A 25,470-nucleotide genomic window follows, 5' to 3' on the forward strand; every position below is an offset into this window, starting at 1 on the left:
AATAAATAATGTGGAAATTGAGCAAATTGAGGAGACTTAATTGCTTGGAATAACCCTGGATTGTAAAATGTCTTGGTCAAAACTTGTTGATGCAACTATAACTAAGATGGGGAGAAGTCTGTCCATAATAAAGCGCTGCTCTACCTTATTACTACAGTACTATCAAAAACACAGGTCCTACAGGCCCCAGTTTGTCACACCTGGACTCCTGTTCAGTCGTGTGTTCAGGTACTACAAAAGGGACTTAAGAAAATTGCAGTTGGTTCAGAACTGGGCAAGCACGGCTATCCCTTGGATTTACACACATAGCTAATATTAATTATATGCATGTCTCCTGGCTCAAAGTGGAGGAGAGATTGACTTCATCACTACTTGTATTTTTGAGAGGTATGGACATGTTGAATGCACTGAGCTGTCTGTTTGAACTACTGGTGCACAGCTTGGACATCCATGCATACCCCACAAGACATCCCACAAGTCCCAAGTCCAGAACAGACTACGGGAGGAGCACAGTGCTACATAGAGCCATGACTACATGGAACTCTATTCCACATCAAGTAACTGATGAAAGCAGTAAATTGTGATTTTTTTTAAAAGGATAAAAATACACCTCATGGAACAGCGGAGATTGTGAAGGAACACAAAACATAGGCACAGGCACTATACACACATGTACACATGGATTTTGTAGTGGTAGTGGTGGAATAGGGGCCTGAGGGCACACAGTGTGTTGTGAAATCTGTGAATGTTGTCTACTCCCACTGCTCCCCTCCGGCGTTCGACTTCGCCGGTAAACTAACCACTGGTCCTGGGATCCATCATTACGCACACCTGGCATCCATCATTACGCGTACCTGCAGATCATGAAGATGCTCACCTCTATTACCTTCCTGATTACCTCCCCTATATCTGTCACTCCCTTGGGTTCCTTCCTCAATCAGTATTGTTCCTGTGTAAACGCCACTGCTATGTTGTCTCGTTTCATGTTTGTTGTTTTATTAAACGTTTCACCTGCACCTGCTTCTCGACTCACAGCATCTCCATTACTAAATACTGACTCAAACATTGGAAGCAGCAGGGGTGCGTGATCAGCCCCCTCCTGTACTCCCTGTTCACTCATGACTATAGGGCCAGGCATGACTCCAACACCATCATTAAGTTTGCTGATGTTAATGATTACTTATTGGAGAAACGAGACCAAGATGAGACTCTGGACAAGGCGGATACGGTATAATAAAGGCCGTTTATTAATGCGTAATGATATTTGGCAAAACGTGCTGCACGGCCCCCATTCGTCTAGCTCTTAGGGAGCTTTCGGAAGAAGAGGCCTAAAACATATTGTGCAGTTCATTTATACATTGAAATGACGTAGGTAGATTCTGGTAGTCCTGGCTTCTGGTAGGTTGCTTGTAGGTGATAGACAGTCCTCTACAGCCTGGTGTCAGTATCCCATTGGTTCTCGACAGAGTTCTTTGTCTTTGGAGCCCATCCCAAAGGGTTTTGAGTGTGTGCGTGTATTTATGGGTTTCAGTGTGTATATTATCTTAGTCAGCCACCCGTGTGGGGGGATTCCAGTGAAGTTAGTATATACAAGAAACAGGGAGAGGGGGAGGGTATAACACAGATTGCAAGCCAGAACTGCATGGTTAGGCCACAGGCAGACAACAGTCAGTGAATGCGTTATTACATGTGTTAATATGTTATTACAAATCCCCCTCTTCACTTCTGAATAGACGCGACAAAAACTAAAAGTAAGAAAAATAGAACATGACATTTTGGAAATTTGTAGTCCCCCTCTTCACGTCTCCAAAGAGACGTGAAAACTACTCATATGTGCATGTTTCAAACTCCACCAGAGGATCCTCCTGTTGTAGGAGGGGGAACATCAGTGCAGGGTCATTATTTGGTGCAATAGCAGAAGTAATAACTTGAGAAAGCGGGCACATGGGATGCAACAACAGCCACAGAGGGTTAATATTGCAACAAACACAGAGATAGAGACCAGAATAGAAGAGACCAGGACCTTATATTTACCAAATGCATCCATCCAGGAGTCCCACGTGCTGGTATCAACCCCAGAGTGGGATTTCATTTTACCATTCAGGGTACGCAGGCCTTCTAACGCAACAGTGAGACTGCCATCAGAGGCTGTGTTATTATGGATAAATGTGCAACATTGCTCCCCAAACATAAAACATATCCCACCCTTCTCAGCCAGCAACATGTCAACGGCAATGCGATTTTGAAAAGCCATAAGGGAGGTAGCCGCCAGTTGACCATGTACGGCCTCAAAACCTTGTTGAGTCCAGTTACCTAATTTTTGGACATTGAAATGTATATAGTTAATGCGGTCAACATTTTTATTCACAGTGCACCACCAGCAGAGAGATGATTCAAAACCTGCGGCGACCTGGTCCACCAGCTTGTACTCATCAGGGACCCCCCTAGGAACACCTATAGCATCAATATACGTGGGATCCCCAACAGTCAGGGCTGCTTCCCGCTTGGTTCTGGTAGGCAGAAACTGTGGGTCCACTGTGGGTCCACAGCCTGTATCCGGGTCACCCGTAGCATTATTGGGAGGTCTGTCAAAAAGCCGAGGTCCCCCACACCACCACCAGATGTCAGCCCTGATCGCTGGCTTAAAACCACCAACTACTACGATAGTATTTGTACACCAACCAACAGGGAGCAAACCTAACTGTAGTATACCCCCTGTCATGTTAATACAGGAGAATTTGGCCCAGGCAACATCAGAGGAAAATACTGGTGCCCTGACCGTAGCGGAGACAACAGGGTAAACTGCATCCCACAAGGAGCAATTACCAGTCGGATTGTCTTTGTCCATAAGGGGCATTAAACATCCGATCTCGACAGTGGCCGGGACAATGCGGAGCAATGGTCTGGCACCCATGCAAACTACGCAACTAGTGGGGGTTGTATTGGATGCTTGTTCGGTCAATAATAACCAATTGTTAGACAAACCTGAGACACCTGTAGCAACCCGAATGTTCTCATCCGGGGTAGGGGTAGTGACCAATAAAACAGCAGAACCCCACCCATCCCTGTGCTGGGGTAGGGTATGTGGCTTTGCCATACTGTCACGCACCGTCACAGAAGTAGGCTGTGGTTGTGGCGTAAAGCAGATATATAGTGTGAAATAGACTTCAGTCCTGCTGATATCTACATATGGGGACAACGTAAAAACCTGGCAACCCATAGTGGTCCCAGGTCACACAATCAGTTTTAGTTGAAAACCAGTGCGTGAAAGTGTAAGCCGTTTGCACCAGGCAAGGACAACCCGTCCCTTGGAATAGCTGGACCAGTCATGCCCTGTTTCCGCCACCAGGTTTTTCCAAGACCACTCACCATATCCCCCTTTGGTTATATACCAGTTAAAACTGGAATACGTCCTGGCAGGTAGCCCCAGACTATTTCGTGCATTACCCAAAAGGCTCCAAGGCAGGTAAGCGGTGGTGGTGGCATTGAAAGGCAAACACAAGGTGGTGCTCTTCAACTCCTGGGGGGTGCACTTAGTGACCCCCACCTCACGCCTAGAAACGGTATGGTCTTGTGGTAGATAAGAGGGAAAAGAGAGAGAGTTAGTTTCACCTGGCAGAGTAGAATTCAGTGTGTGAATCTGTAGTGGGTTTATCTGTTGGTATATAAGCCATGTGAGTGTGCATACAGTGACTCCTCCTATGAGAAGAAAAATAACAAACAGGGGTCCGGAGATCCCCAACCGTTCCCAAGGAGTACGGTGTGACTTAGTCAGTGAATATGGGGCTGAACCTCCCATTTTCCCTGACTAAGGAGGTGCAAGATTTGGGGCTGAATGTAGACCACTTAGGTCGGTTCTGACTTCCGTCAGTGTGCGGGAAGGGGTTGGAGCTGGTGTACAATGTGTGAGGTGGTGCCAAGGTGCGCCCAATTTACCTTTGACCTGGACTGAGTGTGAAGTAGCCTCCTTCACTATGTATGGACCAGTCCACCTGGGTTCCAGCCACTTTCTCTTGTGGACCTTTACCCTTACCCAGTCTCCAACTTTTACCTTCAGTGGCACTGGTTCCTCCAGCAGTTCTCCCTCCTGGACCTTTCGAACCTGAGCAGAGAGAGCTGCAGAAAGTTTTGTCAGTTCTCTTACATAGTTAGACATAGAAATTTGTTGCACATCAAGAGCGGGCATATGACCTCCCTCCCTTGGTGGGCCAGGCATGACTCTACCAGTCATTATCTCATGAGGAGAGAGATGGGTGCCTGACCCTGGTGAGGCTCTCATGGCCATCAACGCCAGGGGCAGGGCTTCGACCCATTTCAACTTCGACCCGGCACATACCTTAGCTATTTTGGACTTAAGCGTTCGATTCCCGCGTTCCACGAGACCTTGGGATTGTGGCCTATAGACAGACCCAAATTTGTGTGTGATGCCAAATTGCTCCTCCACCTTTCGCAGGTGCTGATTGCTGAAGTGGGAACCATTGTCGGAACGGATTTGACGCGGAACCCCATACCTGGGTATGAGTTTAGTTTGTAGCCATTTAATGACTGACTTCGCAACCTCTCTTGCCGTTGGAATTGCCTCTACCCATTTGGAAAACCTATCCACCATCACTAATAGATATTGTTTCCCATTGACCACATTATCCGCCCCCATGTCTGTGTAATCTATGCTAATGTCCTGAAAACATGCATTAGGTACTGGGTATGAGCCCATTGGAGTTTGGTATGGTTTCTTAGGATTCTAGCTACCACAAATGCTGCACTCGTCACAGAATAAGTCTGTCATATCTTTCATGTGAGGGTGCCACCAGATGTGAGACACCTTCTGTAAAGTCCTTAGTTTGCCTTCGTGGGTGGGCCCATGAGCTTCCCGTATTAGTTCTGGGCATAGATTTGCGGGAGCCACCAATCTGCCGTCATGGCATCTCCATAGTCCATCCGGTCCTTTGGTAGCCCTCTTTTGTCCCCAAACTGAATGTTCATATGGTCCTGCCGAGATCTGGAGCTCTTTTATGTGTTGTTCTGTTAGTTCAGTCTGGGGTGGTTGGGTCTGCAGCACCATTTGTCTTGGAGTGTATCCACCAGCTTTCTTGGCTGCTTTGTCAGCTGCATCATTCCCCTCGCTGACTCTGTTTTTCAGTTGTTGATGTCCTTTACACTTCATGATGGCCACCTTTTTGGGTAGAGAAACGGATGTAATCAGTTTTTCCATCTGTGTCTTGTGTTTAATTGGAAGGTTCCCTGTGGTGGTGAAGTTGCACCTCACCCATTGTGGTCCATCCGTATGAACTGCTCCATGGGCATATGCCGAGTCGGTGTAGATATTTACAGTTTTCCCTTCAGCTCCTTTCAGTGCTTGTGTCAAGCCTATGATTTCAGCCAATTGAGCTGACGCAGGTTGCGGAATGATAGCCGACTCCAGGGTCACGTGTGATCCATCCGGAAGCTGCTGCACCACTGCATATGCTGCTATGTTTCCATCTTCTCCTCTGACAAATCAAATCAAATCAAATCAAATTTTATTTGTCACATACACATGGTTAGCAGATGTTAATGCGAGTGTAGCGAAATGCTTGTGCTTCTAGTTCCGACAATGCAGTAATAACCAACAAGTAATCTAACTAACAATTCCAAAACTACTGTCTTGTACACAGTGTGAGGGGATAAAGAATATGTACATAAGGATATATGAATGAGTGATGGTACAGAGCAGCATAGGCAGATACAGTAGATTGTATCGAGTACAGTATATACATATGAGATGAGTATGTAAACAAAGTGGCATAGTTAAAGTGGCTAGTGATACATGTATTACATAAGGATACAGTCGATGATATAGAGTACAGTATATACGTATGCCTATGAGATGAATAATGTAGGGTGAGTAACATTATATAAGGTAGCATTGGTTAAAGTGGCTAGTGATATATTTACATCATTTCCCATCAATTCCCTCTGTAACAGCATCCGTCTGTGTACAACCATAGGTCGGGGTTGCAGAGTGGTTCATTCCCCAGGTCAGGTCTCAGTTTTAATTCTTGTGCAGCTCGTTCCGCACAGGAGTGGGGCAGTCCTTCTTCCGCGTTGAGGGCATCAGCCATGTTTTTGTCAGTGTAGACAAATGTGATGTGTGATTGTGTGCATTTGTTCTGAATTTTCATATTTCTTTCGGCGCTGAATGTGAATTCTTTGCTCATCAGATATGCCGCAACTCCGTGGTGGGTGTGGATTTCCAACGGATGGCACATTACCAGGTGGGCGCTTTTTTCAATGGCTTTTGCAACTGCAGCCATATACCTAGAACATGTGGTTTGTCCTACTTCAATGTGGTCCAGTTTCGAGGAGTGATACATCAGCACTCTCCTCTCCCCCTTTTGTTTCTGAAAAAGGATGGATGACGTAAATCCTTCTTTTTCAGAAACATCAAGATGGAATTTGTTTTTGTAGTCAGGTGCGGTTAAAGCTGCGGCCACTGAGAGATCCGTCTTCAAGAGTGAAAAAGCCAATGATGCTTCAGGAGTCCATACCAGTGGTGAGTGTAGGTTTCTCGACCCCGCCTCACGCACTATTTCCCTCAAGGGCTCAGTTCTGCCAGTGAAGTCAGGGATGTGTGTGCGGCTGTAACCAGTCAGCCCAAGGAATGACAACATTCCTGACACTGTGATGGGGCGTGGATGATGGAGTATCGAGTCTCTGTGGCTTTTGGAGAGCCCTGCACCTTCCCCAGAGATTTATCTGCCTAAGAAAAGGACAGTTCTGCGACAGGACTGGACCTTACTCTTCTTTACCTTGTATCCCTTGACTGCAAGGAAGTCCAGTAATGATTTTGTCATCTGTAGACAGAGATCCGAAGTGGGAGCCCCCAACAACAGGTCGTCTACATACTGGATCAGAATCACCCCCTCTGGAATTTTCAGCTCAGCCAGGTGAGTCTTGAGGATATGGTTAAAAATTCTGGGGGAGCACCTGTACCCCATTGGCAAGACGGAGTAAGTAAATTGCTGTCCTTCATAGGTGAATGCCAAGAGTGGTTGGGATGCTTCATCCAAAGGAATGCTGAAGAATGCATTAGCCAAGTCCACGACCGTGAAATATTGGTGTATCGGTGACAGGTTGCTCAGAGTGATGTGAGGGTCAGGGACAGGCAGGTCTATAGGTGCAGTGACGTCATTCACTGCTCGGAAGTCTTGTACCATCCGGTATGTTTCTCCCCCTGCCTTCAGTACTGGTAGAATGGGTGTGTTCCATGGGGAGACAGTTCGATAAATCACCTGAGCCCCTAACAGTCCATTAATGGTTGGCATGATCCCATTGGTTTGTTCAGGCTTTAGGCGATACTGAGTTCGGTAAATAGGTATCTGGTTTGGATCCAATAGTGTAATGGAGACTGGGGCCACTTGTAGCTTACCAACATCGAAAGGGGTGTGAGTCCATATCTTTTCATCTATAGTAGAGAGCAATGCTTCAGTAGATGGGTGGTCTGTGTATGGCTTGCCATGGTGTCTTGGCAGGGTCAGTCTTTCAGGTAGGCAGTGTTCTTCAGTATCGACTGTCATAAACCTCCACATTTTCTCCGTGGTGGCTTTGTGTATCCCCGGTGTTTGGGTTGGATCCCACTCCAGTTTTGATGCTCACCTGATCATTGGGCCCAAGCTTCTGGCTTCGAAACCATTACCCACAGCTAGTGTGACATGGGGTGCTGACTCCTCCCCTAGAAGGAACCATGATTTCAGATAAGGTGGTATGACTGGTGCTGCGACTCCTTCCTGACCGCAGATGATGGTGCAACATCTGATGGATGGAGTGAGGTGCATCATGTTTTCATCCCAGTCGTCGGTGTGTGGGTTGACGTCATCATCCGTTACATTGAGTGTGCAGTGGATCTCAGCCTGTGGGGTCTTGTATGGATGCAGTGCATAGATCTGTTGTTTCAGTTGGTTGAAGTGGAATTGGATCGCTGGAGTCCCTGGGCCTGTGTCAACGCATTTCAGCCAATAGATTTCTTGTGTTGCCGACAGAACAGGGGTTGGGATGAGGGGTAACATTAATAACCTGACAGGACGAGCAGGAGTTGAGGTAATGGGATCAATGGAAACCTCTACCCCCTTTTCAGTCAGATAGATGGAACATTTACGCTTGCACAAGAGATCTCTCCCAAGGAGGTTGATTGGGCAATTTGGACAGTATAGGAACTGACGCCTCAGGTTTGATTGGCCCCATGTGAAGAGCAACGGAACGGTTTTGTTTTGTGCTTCGGGTGCCCCTGATACCCCCACCACCTGTATTGATTCCGAAGAGAGTGGTTGACGGGTTCTTATAGCAGAGTACGTACATCCTGTATCTACCAGAAATTCGTGGGTCACTCCTTCCACCTCACACAGCACGGTGGGTTCTGTGTGAAGAGGAAAAACCTGACCCTCCCTTCCGTCCGGTGGTGGTGGGCATCTTCAGGACCAAGGGGCATATTCGTCCGACATGCCCTGGAAAGGAGGTGGTGGTTGCTGATTTGGGTCTGGAGTAGGGTGGTTGTACGCAGGTTGAGGGGGCGCTCGTGGTTGATACATCGTTGGGCGGACTCCTCCTCTTGCTCTTGGTGTGTATCCTCGTCCCCTGTTTTCCATCCAGTGGTTTTGGGCCGCTGTCATTGGATATGGGCATTGTCGAGCCATATGTCCACCCTGCTTACAGTTATAACAGCTCGCCCATGGTGCAGTGTGGCATGGTTGCTGTCCCCACGGCAACTGATAGCCTTGTGTAGGTGGTTGATAGTGTGGAGGTGGCGCCATTGGATGGGGCGGCTCCCGGTGTTGAGGAGGCAGGGGAGTTCCTTGCGTGGGAGGGTGTTGTTGCTGTATCATTTGGGAAACAGTTTTCTCAATGATTTGTGTGATATCGGGATGTTCCTCCGACATCATGTTTCTTGGGTTTCTCCCCCTTCTGGGCTTCTTTCAGCTGAAGTTTCAGAAGTTGTACCTGTAGGGACTGGACTTGTGTATCCGCTCCACCCTTTTCCTTGTTAAATTGGGTGATGTGGTGATGCACATGGGAGTTAAACTGAGCTAAAGGTAGCGCCATCAGCCCCACTGTGCCCCTTAGTTTTATACAGACTTTATTCTGGGTCCCGTTCACCACCATTACCTTCCACATGCTGAGTGTGGTAGCAGTGTGATCATATGGGTCTTCATGAACGGTTCTCCATGTTCGGAATCGTCCTAGACCTAGTGCCGCTGGGTCCGTGGCCGGATCTGCGTCTCTTATGAGAGCCATCATGGTGGTATGGTCTGTAGCTCTAGCCAACAGGGCCTTCATGTCTCCCAGACAGAGGTGTAGGGCAGAGGTAAGAGCCTGTAGTTGGAGGAGCCATGCAGAGGCACCCCCATGTAGACTGGGCAACTGTTCCATTAAAGTGGTGAGGTCTGTCATTTTCCAGGGTTGGTACTCTTCGTATTCTCCATCAGGAGTGGGCCTTAACGACATTTGGAAGCCTGTCCTTCCTGTCTCTCCATGTTGGGGATCCCAGTCCGCTCTGGATGAGACTCCCCTGCTTCTTAGTTCTGAGAGCCTTACGGACTACCATTACCCCTTCCACATGGAATGTGCCCCCTCCACGTTCCGCTTCGTCTATCATAGTTCTGGCTTGGGCTAGAGAGTTCCGGGTGTCCCGTTCCATTTCCTCCTCATCTCGTCCAGGTCTACTTTCGCTTTCCTCATCTTTACTGGGGTGATCTCTTGACGAAGCCCCGACGGAACATTTTCCTTGTGACACCCACGACCCTTGATCATCTTCTTTACCTCTGCGTCCGTACCATTCTGTGTTCGGAGTAGAGGAGAACTGAATAAGATTGTGGCCTTCTCTCTTTAGGAGGCCCGTTTGAGATCCACCTTCCCTTCCTTGTGGGTAGTTCGGCAGGGACCCACCTGGGCCTTGTAGTGCTGTGGGGCTTGAGCAATCGGGCCTTTCTTCACAGACGAGGTGGCCTTCTTGAATCCCCACAGTCATGTTCCCTTTTAGCTGTCCTCCCTGCACCATAAAGACCGGGGCCTGTATGGCTGCTGGTGTGGTGTGGGTTTTAAATGGGTTGTGTGGGAGGTGCGCAAATGGATTTTGTGAATAGGGAGGTGGCACTTCAGTCTTCTCTTCCTGTGGCAGTGGCGGGTATAGAGAGAGCGGGGCCGATGGGGTGGTCACGGTGGGCGGTGGTGTGTTGTGGTTGTAGATTGTGCCTTCTCTGACGTCATCTGAGGCCCCAGCAAGCACACCCATCATATCAGGTTTCTTTTGTGGGCGTGTCCTTTTTGTCTCCTCTATTGCCCATGTCCCTATTCTCAGCTCAGCCTCAGCTCTCTCTCTCTCCTTTGTTCCTTCCTTCTTGAAAAAATGGCTGCTATTCCTTTCTGCCTCACTCTCTTTCCCGTGCCTGACTGCCTCCTCTAATTCTCTTTCCATAGCGCTGAGTTGCTCCCTTGACGGGGCAACTCCACTAATGTAACCTGCCTGGGTCCATCTCAGCCTAATTCCCCCCCATATCTTCTTTATTGATTTATACTCCTGTTTTCCTCCTGCCCTTTCCTGTATTCTCTGATCTAAATATTCATTGAATTTGAGTTTGGGAACGTTAATTGAGGCCATATTGACGATTCAGTATGTCTGGGTCCTATAAAAAATAATGTAAACAATTAAAAAACAGCTAAATGTGCTAACCAGACATTGCACTATGGCCCTCAGCAAATATGTGCACTTAGCCCGTCACTTGGTCGAAACCAGCGATGTATCCCTGGTGCCAACACAGACTTATCTCTCGTGTCTCACCCTCGTGCACAAAGAGTTTTGTAGAATTACTGTACTTATAATATCGAAAAGGGATATTCGCGAGATAATTATGCGTCTAGGGTAGTTTATTGGAGTAATTTTACAGCTTCACACATTTCTACTGCCTGGCGAAATGTTAGTGTCCCAAACGCCTATTTTTGGGTCAATGACAATGCATTCAGATGCCTTCTATAATATTTGTCAAATTAATTCTAGGCAACCCCAACAGCACAAAGGGAACAGAAATCAATTCGTTACACGGCACGGCGGCCGCACAACCCCGCCCAACTTTTGACTCTGCGGTCAAATTTAGAGCCGGTGGTCAGTATCACTCGGTCTCATGGAACGGTGAATCAGTGACATTAATCTGGAGAGATCAGGTTTAATTCCTTCACTCCTAGTCCAATTTTTTTTAGCTTATTAACTGATGCTCCTAGTGGGATGTCAACTCCACTAGTCCCAGTCTTAAATATACGTCTCGATCAATTAACAAAACATTTCATCATCTCATTCATATTTCATTTTACTGAATTATCGAATCCCTCACCGTAACACCTAACCGATTGCCACATCGACTATTGCCAGACTATATGGATCCGATTAAAACAGTGTATCACATTCCATCAAATTCTGTTATCAAATCCTTCACTGTAACACCTAGCCGATTTACATATCAACTATTGCCAGACTATATGGATTAGATTTTAAACAATATATCACATTCTGTCCTCCAATTCCTCACCGTTACACCTAGCCGATTTACATATCAACTATTGCCAGACTATTTGAATTAGATTTTAGACAATCTATCTACACAGATATCATTACGCAAATGCCTTTGGTTATTGGATAATTTTTTCATAAATTTAACGGCAATTCATACTCACGCACCCAGTACTCCTGATCATAATTTGGATATTGACTATGATATAATATGCAGATTTTGATTTAACAGGTTCTGCTTACCTTATAGTGTCGAGCTCTTTGATCAGTTTCCTGAGGCGAGTTGAATCCCCGATGGCTCCTGTAGACAGGTCGCCCGTCCTTCTAGAATCTGTCGTCAACTTGTCTTTTCTCTCATCAAGTCTATGGACCGAATTCATGGGTTTCAACCATCCTCTTGCTAGCAATTTGTTAATGATTAGTTATTGGAGAAACGAGACCAAGATGAGACTCTGGACAAGGCGGATACGGTATAATAAAGGCCGTTTATTCATGCGTAATGATATTTGGCAAAACGTGCTGCACGGCCCCCAGTCGTCTAGCTCTTAGGGAGCTTTCGGAAGAAGAGGCCTAAAACATATTGTGCAGTTCATTTATACATTGAAATGACGTAGGTAGATTCTGGTAGTCCTGGCTTCTGGTAGGTTGCTTGTAGGTGATAGACAGTCCTCTACAGCCTGGTGTCAGTATCCCATTGGTTCTCGACAGAGTTCTTTGTCTTTGGAGCCCATCCCAAAGGGTTTTGAGTGTGTGCGTGTATTTATGGGTTTCAGTGTGTATATTATCTTAGTCAGCCACCCGTGTGGGGGGATTCCAGTGCAGTTAGTATATACAAGAAACAGGGAGAGGGGGAGGGAATAACACAGATTGCAAGCCAGAACTGCATGGTTAGGCCACAGGCAGACAACAGTCAGTGAATGCGTTATTACATGTGTTAATATGTTATTACACTGATGACACAAAAGTGTAGTGTCCGACAACAATGAGACAGCCTTTAGGGAGGAGGTCAGAGACCTGACCGTGTGGTGCAAGCACAACAATCTCTCTCTCAAAGTGATCAAGACAAAGGAGATTGTGGACTACAGGAAACGGAGTACCGAGCACGCCCTCATTCTCATAAGCGGGTCTGTAGTAGATAGGTTGAGAGCTTCAAGTTCATTGTCGTCCACATCACCAACAAACTAACATGGTCCAAGCACACCAAGATTGTTGTGAAGAGGGCACGACAAAACCTATTCCCCCTCAGGAGACTGAACAGATTTGGCATGGGTCCTCAGATCCTTAAAAGGTTTTACAGCTGCATCACCGAGAGCATCCTATCGGGTTGGTATGGCAACTGGTATGGCAACTGCTCGGCCTCCAACCGCAAGGCACTACAGAAGATAGTGCGTGCAGCCCAGTATATCACCGGGGCCAAGCTTCCTGCCATCAAGGAACTCTACACCAGGCGATGTCAGAGGAAGGCCCTAAAAATTGTTAAATACTCCAGCCACCCTAGTTATAGACTGTTCTCTCTGCTACCGTACGGCAAACGATACCGGAGAGACAGGTCTAGATCCAAGAGGCTTCTAAACAGCTTCTACCCCCAAGCCATAAGACTCCTGAACATCTAATCAAATGGGTGTCATAGACTATTTGCACTGAAATTCATCCGCCAGTCTTTGAATTGTCTAAGGCGAAGGAAAATAGATCCGGTTCCGTTTACAACGCCTACAGCCAATACTGACATTTCTTTGCACATTTATCCTTGGTGGGATGACGTATAGGCACTTCCTGTCTTGGGGTGCACCCAGGAAATTATGAAAGTAAAAAAAATGGACGATGATTTTAAGACTTGCTGCTATCGAATACAGATCGCCCCGTGATCAATTTGATCGATTATTAATGTTTATTAATACCTAAAGTTGGTTTACAAAAGTCATTTGAAGTGATTTGTAAAAGTTTATAGGCAACTTTGTTAATTTTAAAAGTGACGTTGCGTCGTGTAAAGCTGCATTTTCCTTGGATCAGACGGCCTTTATAGATGGACTTTTTTGGCATACTTTGACGGATTTAATCGGGAAAAAGACCCAATTGTGATGTTTATGGGACATATAGTAGTGCCAACAGAGAAGCTCGTCAAAGGTAATTAATGTTTTATATTTTATTTCTGCGTTTTGTGTAGCGCCGGCTACCGCAAAATCTGTTGTTTAGGTGACGTTTTGGTATTTTGGGGGGGTGCATGCTATGAGATAATAGCTTCTCATGCTTTCGCCGAAAAGCATTTTACAAATCTGACTTGGTGGCTAGATTCACAACGAGTGTAGCTTTAATTCAGTACCTTGCATGTGTGTTTTAATGAAAGTTTGAGATTTATCTAGTACTATACTATAGTACTACAGGTGGCGCTCTGAAATTTCCGCTGAGGTGTTCCTGTGCAGGAACCACATCGGTAAGAAGTTAAAAATCTTCTGGAAAAATACAGAGAATGTCTAACCCATTATTGACAAAAACACGATGGTCTTTAACTGTGTTAGCCAAAGCAAGAAAAAGGGAAGAGAAATTCTTTCTTGATAACCATGATAGGACATTGCAGATATAAAGAGAGGTTGAGGGCTCTTGGTGAACATATAAATACCTTAAAAGCAGAAATTCAACTATTGCATGAGACACTGGTGAAAAAGTCAGCCTTGACCCCAACCTGTGGGCTTTCTGTTCCCTCCATCTATCCTCACACTGAATTGTCCAATGCAGATTGGGTTTCAAGCTTCTGGTCAGCACTGCCTGGCTTTGAGTCAACAGATTCTGACAAACGATGTCTTGTCTTAGAACAACCAGAACACAGGCTGTTAAAGGAAGTAAAGACAAACCTCCAGCGACAGTATTCACACAAGTCAGCAACTCTGAAACAGTTGGATGAATGGTCAAAGACTTTGAAGCATCCACAAGAAGTGGTATGAAGATGTTGGACCATTTGAAGCATTGTAAGAAACTCTACAATGTACATCCTTATGATGGGTTACAGTTAACTTCTTGGTGACGGGGCAGTATTTTCACGTCCGGATGAAATGCATGCCCAAATTGAACTGCCTGCTACTCATCCCCAGAAGATAAGATATGCATAGAAAAATCGTCAAACTTTCTAAAACTGTTAGAATTATGTCTGTGAGTATAACATAACTTATTTAGCAGGCAAAACCCCAAGGACAAACCATTCAGATTTTTTTTTGAGGTCACTCTCTTTTCAATGAGTTTTCATTGGGTATCCAGATTTCCAAGGGACCTTCTTGCAGTTCCTATCACTTCCACTGGATGTCAACAGTCTTTAGACATTGGTTGAGGTTTTTCCTTTGTGTAATGAAGAAGTACGGAAATCTTGAACGAGGGTAACTTGAAGTGTACTGTTAGATAGAGGCGCATGACCAGAAAGCTAGCTACAGTTTGTTTTCCTCCTGTATTGAACACACAGATCATCCCGTCTTCAATTTTATTGATTATTTACGTTAAAAAATACCTAAAGTTGTATTACAAAAGTAGTTTGAAATGTTTTAGCAAAGTTTACAGGTAACCTTTGAGATATTTTGTAGTCACCAGTTGGAACCGGTGTTTTTCTGGATCAAACACGCCAAATAAATGGACATTTTGGATATATATCGACAGAATTAATCGAACAAAAGGACCATTTGTGATGTTTATGGGACATATTGGAAAAGAAAAAGACGCTCGTCAAAGGTAAGGCATGAATTATATTCGTATTTCTGCATTTTGTGTCGCGCCTGCAGGGTTGAAATATGCTTCTCTCTCTTTGTTTACTATGGTGTGTGGGAGAAAGATGTACATATAGGGAGGAACATAATACTGTAACACAAGAGAAAGATACACTTAGAGTGCATTTGCCATTCTGGTAAAATGCATTGTCTATGGTATAGGACAGGAGGCCAGAGTAAGGCCATGAGAGCATAGGACAGCTGGACATACCAAGGTCAGAGGGACATACAAAGGAGGGGGTCAGCCAAATGACCAACTGATGGACTATAGACATAGGCCATATATTTTTAGGACATGAAGATGCTGAAGGAATGTCAGAAGAGACACATAGTCTACGAGTCCTAATAAGGACAGACATACCAAAGAACACACCAGGCTGAACGTAAGGGGGCCCATAGCATAAGATAGGCATGTATTATTTTTGGGACATGAAGAGGTCCTGTCAGCATTATAACTTGACTGAAAGCAGATATGGGCATTATCGAGCTGAACAAGCAGGATGCACAGATTGGGATATAATGGTGGCAGATGGACTGAGGGAAGTAACTTCATTTGCATGTGGGATGGACTCATATGTTGTATGTGTATAAATCAGAGCGAGTGCTCTGGAAAAGTGTGTGTTCCGCGGACCACTCCGGCTTGCTTTACGTTGTATTAAAAGCCTATATTGATTTCACAAGTTCTTGCAAGTGTCATATTTTAACCGATTTTCTACAACAGGTGCTATCCTCAGATAATAGCATCGTTTGCTTTTGCCGAAAAGCCTTTTTGAAATCTGACAGGTCGGATAATCCTATAGAGATTAATAACCTTTGTTTTGAACAACCGTGAACATGGCGTACTTGAAGAAAAGGTTTTATAGAGCTGTGGTGGTGAAGAGCAAGATGTGGCCGATGGATGGAGACATTGTTTCTTTAAGGGTCTGACCAATTGGGGAGAGATGTGTCCAAAAGCCCAATGTGTCCAAAAACCAAAATAACCGTTTGTTGAATTTGAAGAAAGATTCAGAGCAAAGGTGGTTAGACACAGTGGGTTACCCGACATGGAAGATGATCATCCATCAATTGATGCAATACATACATGATTATTTGTGCAAAATCTTTGTTTCGACTACTGATCGGGAGAGAAAAAACTATGGCGACATCTTCGACAGAGATATCAATCAACATAATAAACCGGCTGTCATCAGAGTTGTGTAGGTTCCGAGTGAAACCAACAACATTATTTGTTCAGCAGAAGAGAAACCTGGTGTATGTCATTATTGTGGGATTTCTGGTCACTGGCAATGTCGGAAAAGAAAATGTGTTCTTATGAGAAGTGGCCAGGAGAAGCAGGGTCCTTCTAAGGGAAAAATGGTAACAGGAAAACAGCCCTAACACAACACAATGCTGATGCAGAAATGTAAGAAGTTCTCTCCGGCTCAGCAGCAGAGGTTTCCGGATACCGTAAACTAAGGTAAACTAACAGACCCCCTCTTTTACGTCCCATCTCAGCTGGTGTACATATGAAATCGGATGGAATATATATAACTTTGCTGTAGTTTTTTTTTTGTAGATACAGGTGCTGAAGTCACTGTATTGCCCACATCTTATGCAAAACATATATGTCCTCAGTACACGGCCAAGAAGATGAGAGCAACAGGAGTGGTGGGGGAGAGAGATATGAAGCACACCCAACCATCATCAATTTATATTGGTCCAATGAAGATTGATGCAGGGGTGTGGATAGGCTCTTTTGAACAACCTATTTTAGGCCTTGATGTTATTATGCAACTTGACTCTATACTGAACATCTCTGAAGGAAAGGTGACATGGCAAATTGTAGATATCTATAGTTCAGAACCATCCTATTTGGACTTTGGATATGGAATCAGTGTGTTTGACAGGTGTGGCCTCACCTTGCACAAAACAATATCCCATTAGCAAGGAAGCTATGGACACTAAGAAAGTAGTGATTAAAGATCGATGGGTGTAGTTGAAATGACACATTCTGCCTCTAATAGCCCAGTATGGCCAGTGAAAAAAATCAAGTGGCGATTGGCAGGTGACAGTGGACTATAGGAATGCAAACGAAGCCACCTCCAAGTTCACTCCACTGGTAGCTGACACCTCAACCATTTTTTCCTCATTGTCACCTGCTCACTCTGTGCTCTTGGTCATTGATATGGCAAATGGGTTCTGGTCGGAACCCTTACATCCGGAGGTCCGTCCATGGCTTGATTTTTCTGTGGATGGTCAACAGTATCAGTGGACTAGGACTTCCATGGGCCTTCATAATAGTCCTTAGATTTACCATCAGGCATTGCGGAGACATCTCCAAGATCTCCCTCAGATGTCATCTGTTGTCATACAACATGTTGATTATATACTGTTGGCATCAGAAGATGAGGAAACACATCTTAAGGATCTAAAATCACTGTCAGTCCACTTGCATGCCAAGGGCCCTAAGAAGGCCCAACTCATGCAATCACAGGTTATCTACCTTGGTCAACTGGTCTCACAGGGAAAAAGTGAGATGACACAAAGTCGTATGGCTGCAATACAAGCTGCCAAGGAGCCCAATACTATTAAAGAACTTCACTCCTTCATGGCCTTGTGCAACTACAACAGATGCTGGGTGGACTCCTTTGCCGAAATTGCACAACCTTAACAACCTCCTCAAGGTAGACCCTTATTCAAAAGACTATGTAGTCTTCACAGAAGAACAGAAACTAGCTGTCTCGGAGCTATGCAGACTACTTACATCACTGTGTCAATGGTGGCATCACTTGTTCTCGACCAACATCTTACCATCAAGTGTCCACATGCTGTTCATACTCTTTTGACAATGGATCAAGCTGCACAGGTCACAGCTGCTCGTTGGAACAAGTGGTCAACTGTCTTGGAGGCTCCTAACATCATCATACAACGTGGGCACACATGTAATCCAGCTACTCTGGTGCTTCCTCCAGATACCACATTACTTGAACACGACTGTTGTGAGTTGGTTTTGGTCAGCTCTCTGATGGGTTTACTAAGAGTCATCCATTGGAAAACCCAGAGTTTTTCTTATACACAGATGGTTCAAGCATTGTGGAGGGGGGTGTGAGGATGGCAGGCTTGGCAGTTACTACAGTGTACAATGTGAAGTGACAGGGACGTTACATGCAGGAACATCAGCACACGTGTCAGAATTGGTGGCTTAGACAGACGCATGCAAGCAGGCTGAAGGAAAAACAGCTAATATCTACACAGACTCAAGGTATGCTTTCAGCGTTACCCATGATTCTGGAAAAATATAGAAAAACAGAGGATTCATGAAATCACAGGGAACTTCTGTGAAGAATGGACCAGAGGTGATGGCTCTACTGAATGCTCTCCAGTTACAAGTTGCAATTTTAAAAATGAAAGCACGTGTAAAAATCTTTACAGACGTGAATAAAGGTAATGACCACGCTGCCAAGGCGGCTGCCAAGAGAACATCTCTTTCACCTAAACTGATTAGGAGATACACCTTGGATACATTGCAACACAATATATGAAGTGTGGGAATGGATGGCTGCAGGATCCAAACTCAATCAAGAAGGTGTGTGGAAATAAAACCTGAGATGTGTAGCGCCAAATGCACTCCTACCCTACTTGGTGACACAGATCCACTCTTAGGGACACATTGGTGTGGACAAGATAGTTTATCGTTTTGTGGGCAAATGGTGGAATCTTGGTGTGTGGAAAGAGTGAAAGTACAGACACGACAAGCGCCTGCTCCACCAGGACCATTCAGACATCTGCAGCTTGATTACATCACGCTGCCCAAATGTGAAGGACACAAAGATGTGCTGGTCGGTTTTGATCGTTTCTCGCGATTTGTTGAAGCCTATCCTACTAAGAACGGAACTTCATAACACACAGCTAAAATTCTGATTCTAGAAATCATTCCGAGATGGAGATTTCAGGAACAATTAGATTCCGACCAAGGCAGTCATTACACTAGCTAGTTAGCGGTGGTGCGCGCTAGTGGCGTTTCAATCGGTGACGTCACTTGCTCTGAGACCTTGAAGTAGTGGTTCCCCTTGCTCTGCAAGGGCCGCGGCTTTTGTGGAGTGATGGGTAACGATGCTTCGAGGGTGACTGTTGATGTGTGCAGAGCGTCCCTGGTTCGCGCCCAGGTCGGGGCGAGGGGACGGACGTAAAGTCTATACTGTTACATCTACACTATGCCACAGTAGTCAATCAAAGTAGTTGTTGGGTTTGTACGTATGCTCCATTCACATCAAGGGCAGGTATTCCACTAGGGGCTTTTCCTTTTAACCAGAGTGAAATGTTGGGTATATGGAGAGAAATTACTTGGTATAAGGCGATTATTGGTACTAATTGGGGTGAGAATGTTGAACATCAACATGCGAGAGTACCTAGATCTGCAGATAGGTGCTGGAGGAGGCCTGATACTCCTGGATGTGTGTCCATTCAAAAACATGTGGATGAGTTGGGGGTGGAGCTGAGATCCTGGAGTAGTAGGTACCTTCCTTCATTTTAAATTACCAATGACACTAATCAGCGACCACCTTACCTAGTTATTACACATTCCCCTGTTGGGTGGTTGTGTTTTAATAACTCACTCTTTCGGAAATTTTCTCAACTGCACCAGGACGCGTTTGTCAAAGTCGGACAGAGTAAGTGTGATCAGTATGTCTAATGTCTGCTGAATTGACTCTCAGTAAAGGCACTATGACTACATGTTATGTCAATACCTTCGGTAATATCATCAATAATGGTATGAAAGCTCCTAATGGGACTTACAGTGCCATGCAAAAGCATTCATCCCCCTTGGTGTTATTCATATTTTGTTGCATTACAACCTGTAATTTAAATGTATTTTTATTTGGATTTCATGAAACAGAAATACACAAAATAGTTAAAATTGGTGAAGTGAATTGAAAAATAACTTGTTTAAAAAAAAAGAAAAGTGGTGAGTGAATATGTATTCACCCCCTTTCCTATTAAGCTCCTAAATAAGATATGGTGCAACCAATTACCTTCAGAAGTCACATAATTAATTTAAGTGTCACATGATCTGTCACATGATCTCAGTATCTATACACTTGTTCTGAAAGGCCCCAAGTACTGCAACACCACTAAGCAAGGGGCACCCCCAAGCAAGCGGCACCATGAAGACCAATGAGCACTCCAAGAAGGTCAGGGACAAAGTTGGGAAGAAGTACAGATCAGGGTTGGGTTATAAAACAATATCAGAAACTTTGAACATCACACGAGCACCATTAAATCCATTATTAAAAAATGGAAAGAATATGGCACGACAACAAACCTTCCAAGACAGGGCCGCCCACCAAAACTCACGGAGCAGAGTTGCCAAAAGAGTTGCCAAAAGGCATGTGGGAGACTCCCCAAACATTGGAAAGAAAGTACTCTGGTCAGATGAGACTAAAATTGAGCTTTGTGGCCATCAAGGAAAATGCTATGTCTGGCTGTTGTCTAAATAAAATGATACAAACCCCCCCAAAACCAATTTTAATTCCAGGTTGTAAGGCAACAAAATAGGACAAATTCTAAGGGGTTCAATACTTTTGTAAGCCACTGTACTTTATCTTTAGCTCCTATGCCTATTCCTGGTTACCAAAGTTGTGGCAAGTGTCGTGTTATTTGGGATATGTCGTATCACATGTAAGACATTCTGTGTCTCTCCTTTTTCACACCATCATAAACATGTAATTACAGAAATGGAGTGATTCTTTGCGATTGCTTTTCCCTCTTATGGTATTTGTAAAATAGCATTGGAAGTTATTAATATGGCTAACTCTTTGGAAAGCCTAGCTAATAGTACAGCTGAGAGTTTTGAGTTAATTACTGCTGAGATGGTTGCCATTCGGACTGTGGTGATGCAAAATCGGTTGGCCCTGGACTATCTTCTGTCTGCACAAAGGCTACATGGCTACATAGCTACATGTCGCAAGATCTCATTGGTCTGAATTGTCTATACTTTTAGCCTGAAACAGGATAGTTGTTATTTGGGCATTGGCCCAATTTTACTGCAAGACATTTTAATTGGTCAACCACAGGCTAGCGTTGGGGGTTATAAATTACATCCTGTCACTTTGTTCTGTGGAGATTCATTGAGGACATGGAAGAATGAACATCGGCCATCTACTTCCCAGCATAACATCTATGATTTGTTCTTTTTGAATAAACCTATTTTTCTGCCCCTGATTTGCTTTGGGGTCTGTGTTATTGAACAACAACTGCTAACACTAGAAATTAATTTGATGTAACTCTAGCTCAAACACAGACCAAATCAAATCTTACTTTGTATGTAAGATGTTTGTTTTTTAGTTAAAACCAAGTATAAAAATAACTACTTCACTCTCTGGGAAGTGAATCAATAATGGTAGGTCACAGGCTGACAAATGACATATCCTTATCATCTGTGGAGTCTTCGCTTTCACTACATACATTATTGATGTTTTTCAAGATTTATATATACTGAAGAAACATAAACGCAACATGTGTTTATCCCATGTTTAATTTCCATATGCACAAAAAGCTTATTTCTCTCATTGTGTGCACAAACTGTTTATATCCCTTTTAGTGAGCCTTTCTTCTTTGCCAAGATAATCCATCCACCTGACAGGTGTGGCATATTGAGAAGCTGATTAAACAGCATGATCATTACACAGGTGCACCTTGTGCTGGGGACAATAAACAGCCATTCTAAAATGTGCAGTTTTGTCACACAACACAGTGCCACAGATGGAGTTTTGAGGGAGCATGCAATTGGCATGCTGACTGCAGGAATTTCCACCAAAGATGTTGCCAGAGAATTTTATGTTAATTTCTCTACCAGAATTTGGCAGTACATCCAACCGGCCTCACAACCGCAGACCATGTGTAACCACGCCAGCCCAGGACTTCCAGATCTGGCTTCTTCACCTGTGGGATTGTCTGAGACCAGCCACTCAGACAGCTGATGTAATAAAGCCCCTTTTGTGGGAAAAGCAAATTATGATTGGCTTGGCCTGGCTCCCCAGTGGGTGGGCCTATGCCCTCCCAGTCCCACCCATGGCTGTGCCCCTGCCCAGTCTTGTGAAATCCTTAGATTAGGGCCAAATGAATTTATTTAAATTGACTGATTTCCTTATATGAACTGAAATGGTTGCATGTTGTGTTTATAATTTGGTTCGGTATAATTGTTTCCTAAGTTACTTTGATACTTTAATGGGTCTTAAAATTCCAAATCAAATAGAAACATTTAATTTAAATGTTTTATTTCACCTTTATTTAACCAGGTAGGCCGGTTGAGAACAAGTTCTCATTTACAACTGCTACCTGACCATGACAAAGCAAAGCAGTGTGACAAAAACAACAACACAGAGTTACACATGGGATAAACAAATGTACAGTCAATAAAAAAAAAATCTGTATACAGTGTGTGCAAATTAAGTAAGGAGGTAACGCAATAAATAGGCCAATAGTGGCGAAGTAATGCAATTTACATTGGAGTGATATATGTGCAGAGTAGAAATACTGGTGTGCAAAAGAGCAGAAAAACAAAAACATATGGGGATGAGGTAGGTAGTTGGTTGGATGGACAATTTACAGATGGGCTGTGTACAGCTGCAGCGATCGGTAAGCTGCTCTGACAGCTGACACTTAAAGTTAGTGAGGGAGATATAAGTCTCAAACTTCAGTGATTTTTTCAATTCATTCCAGTCATTGGCCGCAGAGAAAGTCGTTTTTTCCAGGTCACACCAGTTGAGGCTGCTCTCTTTACCTCTCGCTTTGTCTCTGCAAGAAGGGAGAAAGAGAAAGGGTTGTCACACCCTGGCCATAGAGAGGCTTTTAATCTCTATTTTGGTTAGGCCAGGGTGTGACTAGGGTGGGCATTCTATGTTCATTTTCTATGCTTTGTATTTCTTTGTTGTTTGCCGGTTGTGGTTCTCAATCAGAGGCAGCTTTCTATCGTTGTCTCTGATTGAGAATCATACTTAGGTAGCTTTTTCCCACTGGGTTTTTGTGGGTAGTTGTTTTTGTGTCTGTACCAGACAGAACTGTTTCGGTTTCAGTCATTCTCTTTGTTGTTTTTTTTATTCAGTATTCAGTTCAAATAAAAAAGATGAACACGTACAACGCTGTGATTTGGTCCTCACCTTCTTCCACCAACAGCCGTTACAAGGGTGAGTGAGACAGAACAAGAGAAAGAAAGGGGAATGCCAGAGTGTAGGAGCACTCAGTGAAGCTGAGAGAGTGAGAGAGAGACGAACCTACTGTCTCAAAGACACCAGACCCTATGCTCTCAAAGACACCAGACCTGTCCATAGAGACAAGGGTATGATACAGTGTGCCACTCTCCATCATAGAAATACAATATGCCCACAAGCGCCTAATGCACTTCATACACTCTCCAAGTGCCTTGTCTCGATGGTCAATCCAGTAGCTTTGTGTGTGTGTGTGTGCGTGTATTTACTGCATGTGTGTGTCTGTGCGTGTGTAGATATGTGTCTCTGTCCAACAGGGAAAGTCCGCTGGTACTCGCTGTCCCCAGGAGATGGGCAATGTCATTTTTCACTGTGACAGGCGTTGGCCCAAACCGGGTCGCCCCAGGTCTGCAGACAAATGGTGTCTGGATGGCCTCACCCCTCCTCCCTCTCTCTCCCCCTCTCCTTGCTCCTCTACCCCAGTGTGACCATGGCTGAGTTCCCCGTAGGGGCCGACGCTGGGGCAGCGAATGTCCTTCGTAGGGCTCGTGTCTGTCTGAGAAATGAAGAACAAGTTTTTGCACTTTTGTAGAGGAGAGATACAAAATGAGAGGAGGGAGAAGAGAAAAAAAAGAGCAGACTGCTGGGTGGGAGAAGTTTATGTATCCTTTCACATGTTAAGCAGAACACTGAGGATAATGCATTCCAGTGTTATAGTTATTTTATACAACTACAGTATGTATACCATGCACATTGGTCTACAAGAACTAATGATAATGTTTTATGTGTGCCTCTCTCTCTATCCCCACTTGAAAGAACTTTGTCTCCAGTTCTTCCTTATGGAGAAACAAAAAAAAACACAACTCAGATAATATACTGATAAGGCAGTGACGTTGTGCATAGAAACTAAAGTTGTAAATGAATTCAAATACTGCTTCAAAACATGCAGGCATTCAGCTACAGTTGTATTGATTACATACAATATCAAAACATGATTTTACAGTCAGGTATTAATAACATGACTTTTACAGAGATGTCAAATGACCGTACTAATATCTTGCATGCCAGACTTATTTTACCTAGGCTATTGTTTACATTGGCAGTTTGATTTGACTCAACAACAACAAAAAGCCTATCCAATACAAATCTGATCTTTTTCCTGCAGTCTGACCAGACAACCAAAAAGCACATGGAATCAAATATTTTCAAATCAGATTTAAACCACATTCATTTTTTGCTCGCCTAATTTTTTTTTCTTTCTGATTTAGCATCTTTAACTTTTCCTCCTGATGTTTCATGCATGTGAGATATGTTACACCTTTCACAGAACCTTGGTGAGCACCATGCTAGTAGTTAAAATAAAGAGCAAGGAGCTATCAGTTTTATTTTAGTGGAAACAGTCTGCCCATACACAAATCCACATCCCCCTGTTTCTTCTTTCAGTGCAAATTGAGAGTAAACTAGAGGCTCAATCAGTTTCACTTTGGCTCCTGAGGTTAATAGAAATTTCACTGCTTAGCCTAGCATAACTGCTAAGCTAATCTAAACAAATGTAAATGTCACCAGCTAGCCTGGCTGCTAAGCTCCTGGAAAAAAGGGTTCCAAAAGGGTTATTCGGCTGTCCTCCAGGATAACTCATTTTGGTTCCAGGTAGAACCCTTTTTGGTTGCATGTAGAAACCTCTGTGAAAAGGGTTCCACCTGGAATCAAATATATATATATATATATATATATATATATATATATATATATATATATATATACTGAACACTGAGTGTATAAAACATTAAGGACACCTTCCTCAAATTGAGTTGCATCCCCCCTTTTGCCATCAGAACAGCCTCAATTTGTCAGGGCATTGACTCTATGTCACACCCTGGTCTTAGTTATCTGTGTTTTCTTTATTATTTTGGTTAGGCCAGGGTGTGACATGAGTGATTTATTGTGTTTCGTCTTGTCTAGGGGTTTATTCGATTTATGGGGTTGTGTTCAGTGTAGTTGTCTA

At 44.2% G+C, this 25,470-nt stretch overlaps 3 long non-coding RNA genes across 3 annotated transcripts in view; 2 read left to right on the plus strand and 1 right to left on the minus strand.

The window, feature by feature from the left end:
* The window catches only part of LOC149980890 (uncharacterized), a 238,439-nt gene that overhangs the window by 70,878 nt on the left and 142,091 nt on the right, over positions 1 to 25,470 (plus strand). The window lies entirely within an intron of this gene.
* LOC149980891 (uncharacterized) overlaps positions 1 to 25,470 on the plus strand; it is a 38,083-nt gene that overhangs the window by 1,665 nt on the left and 10,948 nt on the right. The gene's annotated exons all lie outside the window — the stretch shown is intronic.
* On the minus strand, positions 1,225 to 12,337 carry LOC149980892 (uncharacterized). Its single transcript, XR_016483509.1, has 2 exons — positions 11,777 to 12,337; positions 1,225 to 4,116 (listed from the first exon to the last, which is right to left on the minus strand). It is a non-coding gene; the product is annotated as an uncharacterized LOC149980892 (long non-coding RNA).

Source organism: Oncorhynchus mykiss, chromosome 9 (assembly GCF_057628025.1).
Source record: "Oncorhynchus mykiss isolate SJ-2025 chromosome 9, ASM5762802v1, whole genome shotgun sequence".
Taxonomy (NCBI): Eukaryota; Metazoa; Chordata; class Actinopteri; order Salmoniformes; family Salmonidae; genus Oncorhynchus; species Oncorhynchus mykiss.